The following is a 14,345-nucleotide window of genomic DNA, read 5'->3' on the forward strand; positions in this document are numbered from 1 at the left end:
AGTCTCACCGCTGACACTCTCTACTCATCGATTCCCGTCATTATCACAAACAGAAAAAGTATCAGACCCAGTTGTCGCAGCATCAGAACTATAAACAAGGACAATCTCGCCTTCCCACCACCCATCACAGATCAAAAGACAGCAGTAACCATAAACATGGCACTTTTAAATTCACGCTCTCTTTCCAGTAAAACTTTTATTATTAATGAGTTGATTGTAGATAACCATGTTGACTTCTTGTTTTTAACTGAAGCTTGGCTGGGGGCAGATGCATCAGCAGTTCTCACAGAGGCCTCCCCACCAAATTTTAACTCTGTGTTTTCATTAAGGCATGGTAAGAGAGGTGGTGGCACTGCATCAATCATTTCTGGTTTATTCTCAGTTAAAGAAATTTTATTTGATCAGTACACCACTTTCGAATACCGTGCCTTTACTTTTAACAATCCCTCAATTTTATGCATCACAATATACAGACCACCAAAACAATGTGCTGCTTTTAACAATGAATTCTCTGAGTTTTTAACAATAATTCACAGCACGTATGACAGGATCATTATTACTGGTGATTTTAACTTACACGTAGATAAGCTGCCAGATCCTATGTCTAAAGATTTTATTGATGTTCTTAATTGCTTGGATTTTAGACAACACGTCACACAGCCGACTCACGGCAGGGGACACACTCTGGACCTGGTCATTAGTCACGGTCCTCTGTCCATCAGTGTGTCCTCTGTTGTTGACTTGACTGTGTCCGACCATTTCTGTGTGTTTTATAGTCACTGGTTTTATCCAACAGGAGGCCCCTGTGAGAACTGTGAGGAAGCGCTATTTGACTTCTGAAGTGGCTGCAAATTTTTTAGACATTTTAGAGAAATATCCTCCAGCTTTTCTACCAGCTCCCTGCGATTTTATTGTTGACTATTTTAACTGTAAACTCAAGTCAAGCCTCGACTCAGCTGCTCCCTTTGTAACAAAACAGATACATATAAAAAACATACCACCATGGAGGACTGAGGAAACAAAAACACTGAAGAGGAAATGCAGAGCAGCGGAGAGAAAATGGAGGAAAAACAAACTGACAGTAAATTATCAAATATTTCGTGATCTAGTAAAAACATACAACAGTGCACTTAAGCAAGCCCGAAACAATTACTTCTCAAAACTGATTGCCAGCCACAAAAACAATACAAAATTTCTTTTCTCAACCATCGACAAACTACTTAACCCCACTTCCAATAATTATAAGGGCTTCATAAGTAACACACTCTGTGAGGAATTTGCAGTCCACTTCGGAAGGAAGACAGAGTCGATTAGATCTCGCATTTTATCAAATCTGAAAACTGCCTCAACTTTTACTGCTTCTGCAACTCTGTCTTTAACTGAGGAAACACTGGACAGTTTTGACCTGGTTGATGCAAGTACATTTGGTGGAATTTTATCCCAATTGAACCCAACAACCTGTCTTTTAGATCCCATCCCCACTTCATTTTTTAAGACATTTTGTGGGCATCTTGAAGACGAGCTTTTAAACATCATGAATTGCTCCCTTCAGACAGGGGTCTTCCCTGCTGCTTTTAAAACAGCAGTGGTGAGACCCCTTCTGAAGAAGACTAATCTGGATCCTGCTATTTTTAATAATTACAGACCAGTATCCAACTTACCATTTTTAAGCAAAGTTTTAGAGAAAATTGTTTTTACTCAGCTGAATGCTTTTTTAAAAAGACACAATATTTTAGAAAAATTTCAGTCAGGTTTTAGGACGAACCACAGCACAGAGACGGCTCTGTTAAAAATTGTTAACGACCTCAGGAGTAATTTAGACTCCCATAAACTTTCTGTTCTGGTGCTACTGGACTTAAGTGCAGCCTTTGACACAGTAGATCACCCAACTCTTTTATCTAGACTTAAACACCTGGTCGGCCTCTCTGGGACTGTTTTAAAATGGTTTGACTCCTATCTCTCTGACAGAAGTTTTCTGGTAAGTTTGGATACATGCTCATCAGATGTCCACAAAATGAAATACGGAGTGCCTCAAGGCTCAATTTTAGGTCCCATTCTTTTTAACTTATACATGCTCCCACTTGGAGATGTCACCAGGAGACACGGAATCAGTTTTCACAGTTACGCTGATGATACTCAACTTTGCCGTGTCTCCTGATGACACAGGGCCAGTCGATGCCCTTTTTAACTGTATTTAGACATCAAATCTTGGATGGCAGAGAATTTCTTGCAGCTCAACCAGGACAAGACTGAGGTTTTAGTTATCGGCCCTGAGGCCAAGAGAGAGAAACTTTTATTAAAACTGTCTTCGCTATCTTTTAAACCCACTGTTTCTGTAAAAAATCTGGGCATCATTTTTGACTCTGAGCTTAATTTTATACCTCACATTAAACAAATAACTAAAACAGGTTTTTACCTTTTAAAGAATATAGCCAGAGTCCGCCCATTTCTCTCTCCAGCAAACACAGAGATGTTAATGCATGCTTTTATTTCTAGTAGAATGGACTACTGTAATGCCCTGCTTTCTGCTTTCTCTCACCTCCAATTATTGCAGAACTCAGCTGCACGAGTCCTGACGAAGACCAGAAAGCGGGACCACATTACACCAGTTTTAAAATCACTGCATTGGCTCCCTGTGTGCTTCAGGGTAGACTTTAAAATTATTTTAACAGTTTTTAAATGTATTAATGGTCTTGGGTCTGGTCTGATCTACTTTTACCTTACGAACCCTCACGGACCGTCAGGTCCTCTGGCACTGGCCTTTTAACAATTCCCAAGGTGAATACAGTGACACATGGCGAGGCAGCTTTTCAACATTACGGCCCTCGCCTGTGGAACAGCCTGCCAGAGGACCTGAGGGCTGTAGAGAACGTAGAGACTTTTAAACGCAGGCTCAAGACTCACCTTTTTAAACTGGCTTTTACATAATGCTTTTATTTTATCTTAATGCCTTGATTTATACTGTTTATTCCCTGGTTTTGCTTTTATTTCGATATTTATTTTATTATTTTGTATACTATATTATTATTTCACTATTTTAGTATTCATTTTACTATCTATTTTACTATTTATTTACTATTTTACTATTCTTTATCTTTTAGTAGCTATTTTATTCTTCAATTTTTAGTTTTTACGTGTTATTTTCAACACGTCTATTTTAGATTCCAGTGTTTCCTCAGTGGGGAGCCGTCTGCATCTGGGGCTTTGGCAGGGCCTGGGCCTAATGGTCCTGGAGCTAGCTGGCCTGTTGGGCCTGACGGGGCCTGCTGCTGCCCCGGGTGCGGTCGGCTCTCATTGATGGTGTTTCCTCTTTCTGGTGCTTCTGCTCTCAGCCAATACACACTATTATTTCTTTTACAATAGTGTGCGTGTGCGTGTGTGTCTGACTGTCTGCGTGTGTATGTCTGTGTGTTCATAGGAAGTATGCTGTGGGGCAGGGTTTGGGAGGGATGTGGGCCATTGTCTTTTTATTGTTTTTTATTGTTTGCTTTTAAATTGTTAAGCACTTTGTGCTACTTTTGTATGAAAAGTGCTATACAAATAAACTCTGATTGATTGATTGAATGATCCTCACTCTGAAACATACCGTAAATGGACTAAAGAGGAATGGCCATATGTTGGTTCTTTTGATTCAGAGAAGCTTGATTTTGCTGCATCAAAGCTAAATCCGTGTTTTGGTGATCCACAGTGGGATCTTGCATACATGTGTGAATGTGTGAAGATCTGGTTTGACTACGCAGAGGAAAGAGGTGCTAAGAATGGCAGTGACAAGCGGTGTGAATACGACTGAATGATTTAAATGCCATCAAATTACTGCAGATTAATGGCTCATCACTTCAGATATGAGTGGCCAGGTTCTGTTTAGCCAAGACAGGTTTGTCAGTGTCAAGACTGGTGCTCTTCCTCAAAATAGAAAAGTCAGATTTCAATCAAATTTTGAGGCTACATTCGTTCCAAGTTTTCATGTCTACATTTCATGTTAAATTTGTTGAGGTCCTCCTACCGGCGACGTCTGACGTTACGGTGAGCGTATTGCGTCATTTCCTGTTTCAGCACTGTGTCGTGTTGTTAGCATGGCTTCTGCTTCTGCCTCTTCCTCTCCCTCTCTTTCCCTCTCCTGCTCAGTGTGCCACATGTTTAGTTATTCCTCTGCCTCCTTTAGTGATAACGATATGTGTAATAAGTGCAGCCTTTTTGTAGTTCTGGAGGCGAGGCTCTCCGAATTGGAATCGCGGCTCCGCACCATGGAAAATAACCCGCTAGCAGCTAGCCAGGCCCCCTTAGCCGGTGCGGACCGCAATAGCTTAGCTAGTGTAGCATCTGTTAGCCGTCCCTTAGCAGCGCCCGAACAGCCGGGTGGATGGGTGACAGTTCGTAGGAAAAACAGTCCTAAACTCAAGCCTGCTGTCCCGGCTCACCACAAACCGCTTCATGTTTCTAATCGTTTTTCCCCGCTCAGCGACACACCCGCTGAGAAACCAACTCTGATCATTGGCAGCTCCATAGTCAGAAACGTGAAGCTAGCGACACCAGCGACCATAGTTAAATGCCTCCCAGGGGCCAGAGCGGGCGACATAGAAGCAAATTTGAAACTGCTGGCTAAAGATAATCGTAAATATAGTAAGATTGTTATTCACGTCGGCGGTAACGACACCCGGTTACGCCAATCGGAGGTCACCAAAATTAGCGTGGCATCGGTGTGTACTTTCGCCAAAACCATGTCGGACTCTGTAGTTTTCTCTGGACCCTTGCCTGATCTGACCAGCGATGACATGTTTAGCCGCATGTCGTCGTTTCGCCGCTGGTTGTCTATGTGGTGTCCATCAAACGACGTGGGCTTTATTGATAATTGGAGCTCTTTTTGGGGAAAACCTGGTCTGATTAGGAGAGACGGCATCCATCCCACTTTGGATGGTGCAGCTCTCATTTCTAGGAATATGGCTGATTTTATTAGTACTCCTAAAGCATGACAACCCAGAGTTAAGACCAGGATGCAGAGTTGTAGTCTTACACACCTCTCTGCAGTTTCCTCACAGCTGTCACCCTCCAGTAATTCAGTTAACTTTATTGAGACTGTGTCTGTCCCCCGACCACCAAAATTCAATAAATTACACAAATCAAAAATATACAAAAGAAATAGTAACCACAAAAATTTAATAAAAATTAATACCACTATTTCAACAGAACACAGAGACAGGAAAATTAAATGTGGTCTGTTAAATATTAGATCTCTCTCGTCTAAATCTCTGCTAGTAAATGAGTTGATAACTGATCACCAGATTGATTTGTTCTGTTTGACTGAAACCTGGTTGCAGCAGGAAGAATTTGTTAGCCTAAACGAATCAACTCCCCCTAGTCATATTAACTGTCATATTCCTGGAATCACAGGCCGAGGAGGAGGAGTAGCAGCAATCTACCATTCTAGTTTAAAATTGAACCAGAGGCCTAAACCTGATTACAGCTCATTTGAAAATCTCACTCTTAGTCTCTCTCATCCAAATTTGAAAGCTCAGAAACCAGTTTTATTTGTTGTTATATATCGTCCTCCTGCTCCTTATTCTGAGTTTTTATCTCAATTCTCAGACTTTTTATCTGAATTAGTACTCAGTTCAGACAAAGTTATTATTGTGGGTGACTTTAACATTCATGTTGACATAGACAGCGACAGCCTTACAACAGCTTTTAATTCATTATTAGACTCAATTGGGTTTTCTCAACATGTAAATAAACCAACTCATAGTTTTAATCACACTCTTGACCTTGTCCTGACTTATGGCATAGAAATTGAAGAGTTAACAGTATTTCCCCAGAACCCTCTTCTTTCTGACCATTTTATGATAACATTTCAATTTAAAGTAAAGGATTGTTTAGCAGCTGAGAACAAATATCATTACAGTAGGTGTTTGTCTGACAATTCAGTATCTAAATTTAAGGAAATAATACCCTCACTGTTTACTTCAGCAACATTTACTGATAAATCAGAAGGCAATTATTATTATTTTACCCCCACAGAAGTGGATTATTATGTTAATAATGCTTCAGCCTCACTGCGTACAACTCTTGATAGTGTTGCACCTGTAAAAAAGAAAGTTCTATCTCAGAGAAGACTTGCTCCTTGGTATAATTCCCAGCTGCGGACTTTAAAGCAGGCATCCCGAAAGCTGGAAAGAAAGTGGTATTCCACTAATTCAGAGGAAGTGTATGTGGCTTGGAAAAATAGTCTAGTAATCTATAAAAAAGCTCTTCGTAATGCCAGGACAACTTATTATTCATCTTTAATAGATGAGAACAAGAACAACCCTAGGTTTCTCTTTAGCACTGTAGCCAGGCTGACAAAGAGTCAGAGCTCTGTTGAACCTTGTATTCCTTTAGCTTTAACCAGTAACGACTTCATGAGCTTCTTTACACATAAAATAGTTCTGATTAGAGATAAAATTAATCTGGCCCTTCCTACAAATGTCACAGATGCTTTTGAATTGGCTGTTAGACCTGATGAATCTTTAGAATTCTTCACTCCTATATGTCTCCCTGAACTAATTTCAACAGTTTCTACATCCAAACCATCAACATGTCTTTTAGATCCTATCCCAACTAGACTCTTCAAGGAGATTTTACCTTTAATTAATTCTTCAATGTTAGATCTGATTAATCTCTCTCTAGTAACAGGCTATGTACCACAGGCTTTTAAGGTTGCTGTCATCAAACCTTTGCTTAAAAAGCCCACTTTAGATCCAGATGTGTTAGCTAACTATAGACCGATATCCAACCTACCATTTCTCTCTAAAATTCTGGAAAGAACAGTTGAAAATCAATTATGTGAACACTTACAAAGGAATAATTTGTTTGAAATGTTTCAGTCAGGCTTCAGAGTGCATCATAGCACAGAAACAGCTCTAGTGAAAGTTACTAATGACCTTCTCATAGCATCAGATAATGGACTAGTCTCTATACTTGTTTTGTTAGATCTTAGTGCAGCGTTTGACACAATCGACCACAACATTTTATTACAGCATCTAGAACATTCAATTGGCATTAAAGGGACAGCACTGGACTGGTTTAAATCCTACTTATCAGATAGGTTCCAGTTTGTGCATGTCAACAATAACTCTTCTGAGCATACTAAAGTTAATCATGGAGTTCCTCAGGGTTCTGTCTTAGGACCGATACTTTTCACATTATACATGCTTCCTTTAGGCAATATTATTAGGAAGCATTGTATTAACTTCCATTGTTATGCAGATGACACACAATTGTATTTATCTATGAAGCCAGATGAAACTGATCAGTTAGCTAGACTGCAAGATTGTCTTAAGGACATTAAAACCTGGATGACTTTTAACTTCCTACTGCTAAATTCAGACAAAACTGAAGTCATTGTATTTGGCCCCAAACATCTTAGAAACTCGCTTTCAAAGCAAATAGTTACTCTGGATGGCATCACATTGGCCTCCAGTACTACTGTGAGGAATCTTGGAGTTATTTTTGACCAGGACATGTCCTTTAACTCACACATAAAGCAAGTCTGTAGGACTTCCTTTTTTCACCTGCGTAATATTGTAAAAATCAGGAACATCCTGTCTCAGAGTGATGCAGAAAAATTAGTTCATGCTTTTGTTACTTCCAGGCTTGACTATTGCAATTCCTTATTATCGGGTTGTCCAAATAGTTCTCTCAAACATCTACAGTTGATCCAAAATGCTGCTGCGAGAGTACTGACAGGAGTTAGCAAAAGAGATCATATTTCCCCTATACTTGCCTCTCTTCACTGGCTTCCTGTTAAATCCAGAATAGAATTTAAAATCCTTCTTCTGACATATAAAGCTCTTAATAACCAATCTCCATCATATCTTAAAGATCTGATAGTACCTTATTATCCTAGTAGAACTCTTCGCTCTCAAGCTGCAGGCTTACTTGTTGTTCCTAGAATTTCTAAAAGTAGAATGGGAGGCAGAGCCTTCAGTTATCAGGCGCCTCTCCTGTGGAACCTGCTCCCAGTTTGGGTTCTGGAGGCAGACACCCTCTCTATTTTTAAGACCAGGCTTAAAACGTTCCTTTTTGACAAATCTTATAGTTGGGGCTGACTGGGTGACCCACAGGGGTTCGGCTTGTGTCTTCATTTGCACAGCTGACTCCTTCTTGGACGTCCCTTCGTTCTGCCTCTAGTCATGCTGCTATAGGCCTATAGGCTGCTGGGGGACTTTTCTTGACGCACTGAGCCCTTCTCTATCTACCTTTACATTTAATATGTATACCGTTATTGCAGTACATTCACTCTGTTTCCCCCTGTGCTATTTCTCCGAGTGTCCCTGGTCCCAGAGCTGGATGCTTCAGATCTGCGGTTGATGTTCCACCAGCTGGTCCAGTCTCCACCATGTCCACTGTGGGATGCTGTTGCTGACCTTCCTCCAGCCCTCTGCTTCCAACTCCCTTTTTCCACCAGTCAACTCTGCATCGCCTTCACTATACTGTTATGCTAACTTACATACTGTTTGAATTTTACTGCTAGCTATATAAGGAGTATGTTTAATGTCAGAGCCGTACATCATAAGAGTAAATTATGAGTCAGTTTTCAATGTTAGCTTATACTTTGTCTGTGTCACATATCCTGTCATGCATGTATCCAAATGTGTGTTGTGTTTTCCTTGCTTTCCCACCCCTCCCTCTTCTCCCATCCCTCCCCCTTGCCCTCTTCTGTCCTTCTCAACCCGCCCGGCCAGCAGGCAGATGGGTCCCCCCTATATAGAGCCGGGTTCTGCTCGAGGTTTCTTCCCTGTTAAAAGGGTGTTTTTCCTTGCCACTGTCGCCTTTGGGCTTGCTCTGGGGGTCAGGCATTTGGGTTCTGTAAAGCGTCTTGAGACAAGTTGACTGTAATTGACGCTATATAAATAAAATTGAATTGAATTGAATTGAATTGTATCATCTTCCTTATTACTGTCACAGTATCGCTCACAGAGAGTAATCTGCTGAGAATCCAAATTAAGGGTCAAATATTGGTGTCACAGATAAATCTTGTTTTTATTTCTGACTAAAGTTACATGAATCTAAAAAAGAAATTAAAATTCAGTTTTCAAACCATGCTAACGACAGGGTTAAAATGGCCTGATGCTCTTCCTATTGTGCTCTATTCAATTCGTAGCACAGCGAATTCAACCACAGGACTGAACCCCCATGAGGTTCTCATGGGACGGTCCACAGGAGCTGTGACCCCACACAAGATCACTCTATTGTGGACTGAAGAAAATATGACCGAGTGTGTGAAATATACTAATATAATAATAACTAATATACTAATTGACTAATACCATAAGACGTTTTCAGTTACAGGTTTCTGACAGGCTCCCTAAACCACCGAGAGGAGCCTATTCATCCTTTTCAGTGTGGTGACTATGTACTAATGAAGTCTTTGGAAAAAGAATCTTTGTCTCCCAGGTGGAAAGGTCCCTACCAAGTGCTGTTGGTGACACGGACGGCTGTAAAGGTCAAAGGCCGATCGGAGTGGGTCCACGCGACACGATGCCGACCAGCCAACAAGTCCTCCAATTCATACGACCACACAGGTCGTATGTAACGTGCACCGGAATACGACCCATGAGAGCGTATTTACGTTAGCGCCCCTACAGGGAAAAAGAACACATTACGGGATTTAATTCACGAAACGGCTTTTTCCTCACTTTCCCAACACGGGTTCAGGGTTATGGTTATGGTTAGGGTGAGGGATAGGGATAGTGTTAGATAAAAGTTTGTTCATGGTGACGTTTCACCTGCGACAGCGGAGTGTCGATATTTACTCAACCGCTAGAGGTCGCTTAACGTCAAAACGTAACACTCGGTCGTAATACGGGCGTGTACAGACGACCTATGTGGTCGTTTTTTGTTTGAGGACAGGCTCCATTCCCCACACGGCGGAGAATCGAGAGGTGCACCTGGAGCATCTCCTGCTGGACGACGTCCCTATAAACCCCCTGTACCTGATGCACTCACCGGTGCAGCTCCAGCACCGTACACGTACACTGATACACGAAGACTGGAGCAGAACACAGAGACAGTGGACTGCTCCTCTCACATAAACACTGATAACTTGCAGAGACACGAGAAAGGAGAAATGGACTCTATGGACTCGGATTCTGGTTATCAGCCTACAAAGAATGGGACGAGAGAGATATCCTTTTTCTGCTCCAATACAAGGTGTAAGGAAAATGATTGTTTTGTCTATCCAGGTTATGATTCGGAAGGGAACTGGACCTGGAACATCCTGGACCTGGATCTGGTAACGGTATCTAAAATGCCCTCTCTGTTACCTCACAAGGTGAATATGATGAAGGTTGAAGTTGTCAGAGTTGAGCCTTTGACAGGAATACCTGACTTATAGTGTTTTACTGCAAAAATCCTCAATAACAACCCTATGTGAACTGAATTTGCACCAATCTACAGGTTGTTTCCTTTTAAAGATCACAGGTGCCTGCCAGCGAAGGAAAAAACCTCCCCTAAACAACAACATGCTCGTATCGGTAAAGTAATGCGTTCTGTGTCATTACCTGACCAGTTACCAAGCAAACCTAAGGAGAATTCTGCAGTAAAGCTTATGCTAGGTTGCACTCATGAATGTAATATAAGTAAATGCTGGGTGTGTCAACACATGCATAATTCTGTGCATTCTCCTATGTTTACACCGGTTCCTTTTTCTTTAGCTGATTACAGAGAAATAAACTGGAATGATATAGGTTCAAGGATGGAGAACGGTTCAGAGGACTGCTACACCCCGACCTCCTGTTAAAAACACTGAGTTTTCTAGGTACCAAGAAATGTCAGAATGGGTGGTAACTGAGGTCAACACACAACACTGGCCTGCTGAACTCAATATATGCAAATTGCTGATAATCCACTCTGTGAAAATATACACTGACCTAGTCATAAAATACAGAACTTCATTAGCACTAGTCCAAACTAATTGCTCTCGCTCTCAGATTGAAGTTTCTCCATGTGTTCTGCAGCCCTACACCGTTTCCATATTAGTGGATGCATTGGTAATAGTTCAACCCTGGTTCTGAACACATGATGTCAGAGTGTTAAATGTTAATATTCACAATTGTTCTGTTGCCATCTCAAATGCTGATACACCGTTGAAGAATTGTGATCAATATTTGCCACTATTCAGGTTCACGAGTTACAGAATGTGTCCCTGTGTTTTAAGGGTGTGGGTCCCCAACCAAAGGAGCTACGAGGTAAAAGCAGCTGCATCGCTGAGGTACCTGTTGTGTTAAAACAAGCTCCACTGCCACAGAGAGTGTATTTAGTTTGTGGTGAGAAAGCGTATAGCTGTATGCCTTACTCACAGCTAAATGGAGTTTGTAACTTAGCTTATCTCGTCCCGTTAATTAGAGCAGTACAAACTCCTGAAATGGCCTTGCTTCATAATACCCAAAGTAGGACCAAGAGAGAAATCACCACGAGCCAGCAGGTGTGGGGTGTAATTCTCCCCTCATGTGGTGTTTTCATATCACACAGAGAAGTAAACACTATCTAAAGAACTGGAGAGTCACCTGAATGCGTCCAGCCGTGCTATGGTGGCAGTGTTAGGATTTTGGGGGTGGAGAACCCAAGCGCAGGCAAACAGACAGACTAAAGGTGGGAATGAAAAAGGGTTTTATTTAATGAAAATTCCAAAAACACAACTACAGTGACTAGAACTCGGACAGCTGGGCAAAAACCAAATGAACTAAGGTTATGGTGTTACAAGGCTCAATACAATCTAAGCAGAGGGGAAGAACTCACACAACAACTCAGCTTAAATGGCTGAGGGAACAGGTGAGTGAGGGGAACTGATCAGCTGATGCCAACTGAGGGCAATCAGCAGACAGAGCCAGAGGACGAGTGACCGGGAGAGAGAGAGAGAGACAAGAGGGAAGGCTGGCAGACAGAGGGAGACAGAGACACACAAGACAAAAACACACACAGAAGGGCAATAATAGGGAAGGGCAGGAAAAGTGGAAAAGGAACAAAAAGGCAGCAGCAGAGGCAGAATCCTGACAGGCAGAACACAAAGAATTACAGGAGGTTAAAACTGTGGCTCTGCAAAATAGAAAGGCCCTCCATCATTGTACTGGTAATTTCACTACTACTTGTTCTCACTTGTTTTGTTCCTCTGCCAAATCCAGCCAAGACCTTCTAAAGGCAACAAAAGGGAATGCTTCTGCACAACTAGTCACCTAACCTCAACCCAGTTGAGCTGCTTTTCATTTGCTGAGCACTAAATTGAGTGCAGAAGGCCTCACCTTCTCTCCTGCACACATATTTCTGCTCATTTCTGCTCCCTAATTGAGATGAATCAGTGGATTCCACCATATAATACAGACTGTGATAATGGTGTGGAAGACAGCCGCAGCTGGGACCGGGAGTTTAACAATGAGTTCCTACTGATTTAACATTACAAGAGAATGGTTTTAGAATCACAGAATATAATCAAATACTCATTGATTTCAGAGAATTTTCTCATTTTGTTTCCTAGATGTGCTGTTTTTACACTGATCCACACATTGCATTATTGTGCTCTTTGGAGTTGCGTTGATCTGAGAAATGGGAGGGTCTGCATCGTTCACACTGGTTGAACTGAACGAATAAAAGATGATTTAGACCAGGTCAGTAAGAGGGATGCAACAGCTACACACACAAACACCACAACATACACACACCTCACACACACACTTAGTTACATCTACACTGCACTACCTTTACACGTGTGTTTAAATAATCAATATAGTGTTGTTTGAATTGTTTTCATTTTAATTTTGCTAAATCATGAATAATACAACTTGCCTGAATACCTGAATTTTCATGGAATGATGTCTCTGTGTAAAACTTGACGTGAAATGATTATTTTTTGTAAAACATACATCCGTTTAATTACATGTTTGCAGTAGGTTTGCTAGTTTAATAGAAAGAGTTTTTAAGCATTGAATTCCATGTATCCTTCATTTTTATCCCTTCATGGAGCTAACCTCTCATTACGTCAACAGATTTTTACTTTTCTCTCTTTTTTTTTTAGCATTTTCTTCCTCAAAAGTATGAATTAGTGTTAAACAAATCAAGGGTATGTGACTATTAACATACTATTAATAAATAGGTGTTTGTGGTTTGGTGACATTTTGAGTTAGTTTAGATGATTGAAATTTCAGTTTTTTGAACCGTGTGTAATTACAGGTATAGCAGATGTGACGAATTACTCCAAGTTTTTTGAACATATTTAATTTTCAAGATGATTTAAATTTATGTGTATTTTATGTGTAATTTTATTGTGTATTACCATGACTTTTTAAAATGAATTTTTTACCTTTTCAATATTACAGAATCAATTCTGAGGAGCCTCTCTGGCCCTGGGTTTCCCCACACTTAAAATGTTTCCTTTTACTTGTAGTCTAGGTTTGATGTTACGATCAAAAAGGAGGGATTTGTGAAGGAAAAATTGTAGGTAATAGGTCATTTTGAACCAACATACAGAAGGTCACCCTTTGACCCCAATTGAAGACACACAGAAGCACACCAACTGCTCAGACAGACAACTATTTGCTGATATAGCAACAATAACAAGGTTAGATCTGCCTCTTTTCTCTCTCAGACAGTAGAAACCCTCCAAGGACAGAGAGACTCCTCAGAGTTGATACTGGCTTTGTCGGCATATGCGGTCCTTGCTGTATCATTTCTCCTGAATTCAGTAAAGCATTTTTCTCTACATCAGTCATCTGAGTCTCCTGAGTGTTCCTGAGTTCACTTCCTGAGGTTCCTCACCAGACATCCAGAAATTCTCTAACATTTTCTATCAGGAAAACATAATACTACAGTTTACAGGTAGATAACCAGCGTTATTTTCACAATAAATGTCTCATAGTGTCAGAATATACCATGGTTGGGGGTCCAGATCAACCCCCACAAAACAAAATGACCCCCTAGGGTACATAAGGGTTAAAAAACTATTCAGTATTTATTTGTTTTTATCTTTAAATAACAGCAATATATAAGTATATTTTAAAATATTAAAAGTAACAGTTTTTTAAACAATATTTGACAACAAATCCTCTGTTGGACAGCATTTTTTAATGTACAGATATTTAGCATTATTTGAACATTATCTGGAAAATATTGATATTTTTAGTTGATTTAAATGCAGTAAAATTGGACATTTTTAGAGTCACACATTGTAAAATGTATTATTTATAAAAATACAGATTTGGACATTATTTACAGCTCTGGTGTTTGTTTTGTTTTATCTTGATTTCATATTTTTTTCTGTGATTTTACAGAATATTACCTGTAATTTACCAAAAACTCAAATAAAAAAATATCCAATATTT

General features: G+C 40.5%; 1 protein-coding gene and 1 long non-coding RNA gene across 5 annotated transcripts in view; one reads left to right on the forward strand and one right to left on the reverse strand.

The window, feature by feature from the left end:
- Positions 1–14,345, forward strand: part of LOC127533519 (NACHT, LRR and PYD domains-containing protein 12-like) — a 204,279-nt gene that overhangs the window by 171,731 nt on the left and 18,203 nt on the right. The window lies entirely within an intron of this gene.
- LOC127533549 (uncharacterized) overlaps positions 1–14,345 on the reverse strand; it is a 217,560-nt gene that overhangs the window by 162,765 nt on the left and 40,450 nt on the right. The window lies entirely within an intron of this gene.

The sequence above is a fragment of the Acanthochromis polyacanthus genome, chromosome 4 (genome assembly GCF_021347895.1).
Source record: "Acanthochromis polyacanthus isolate Apoly-LR-REF ecotype Palm Island chromosome 4, KAUST_Apoly_ChrSc, whole genome shotgun sequence".
NCBI classification, from domain to species: Eukaryota; Metazoa; Chordata; class Actinopteri; family Pomacentridae; genus Acanthochromis; species Acanthochromis polyacanthus.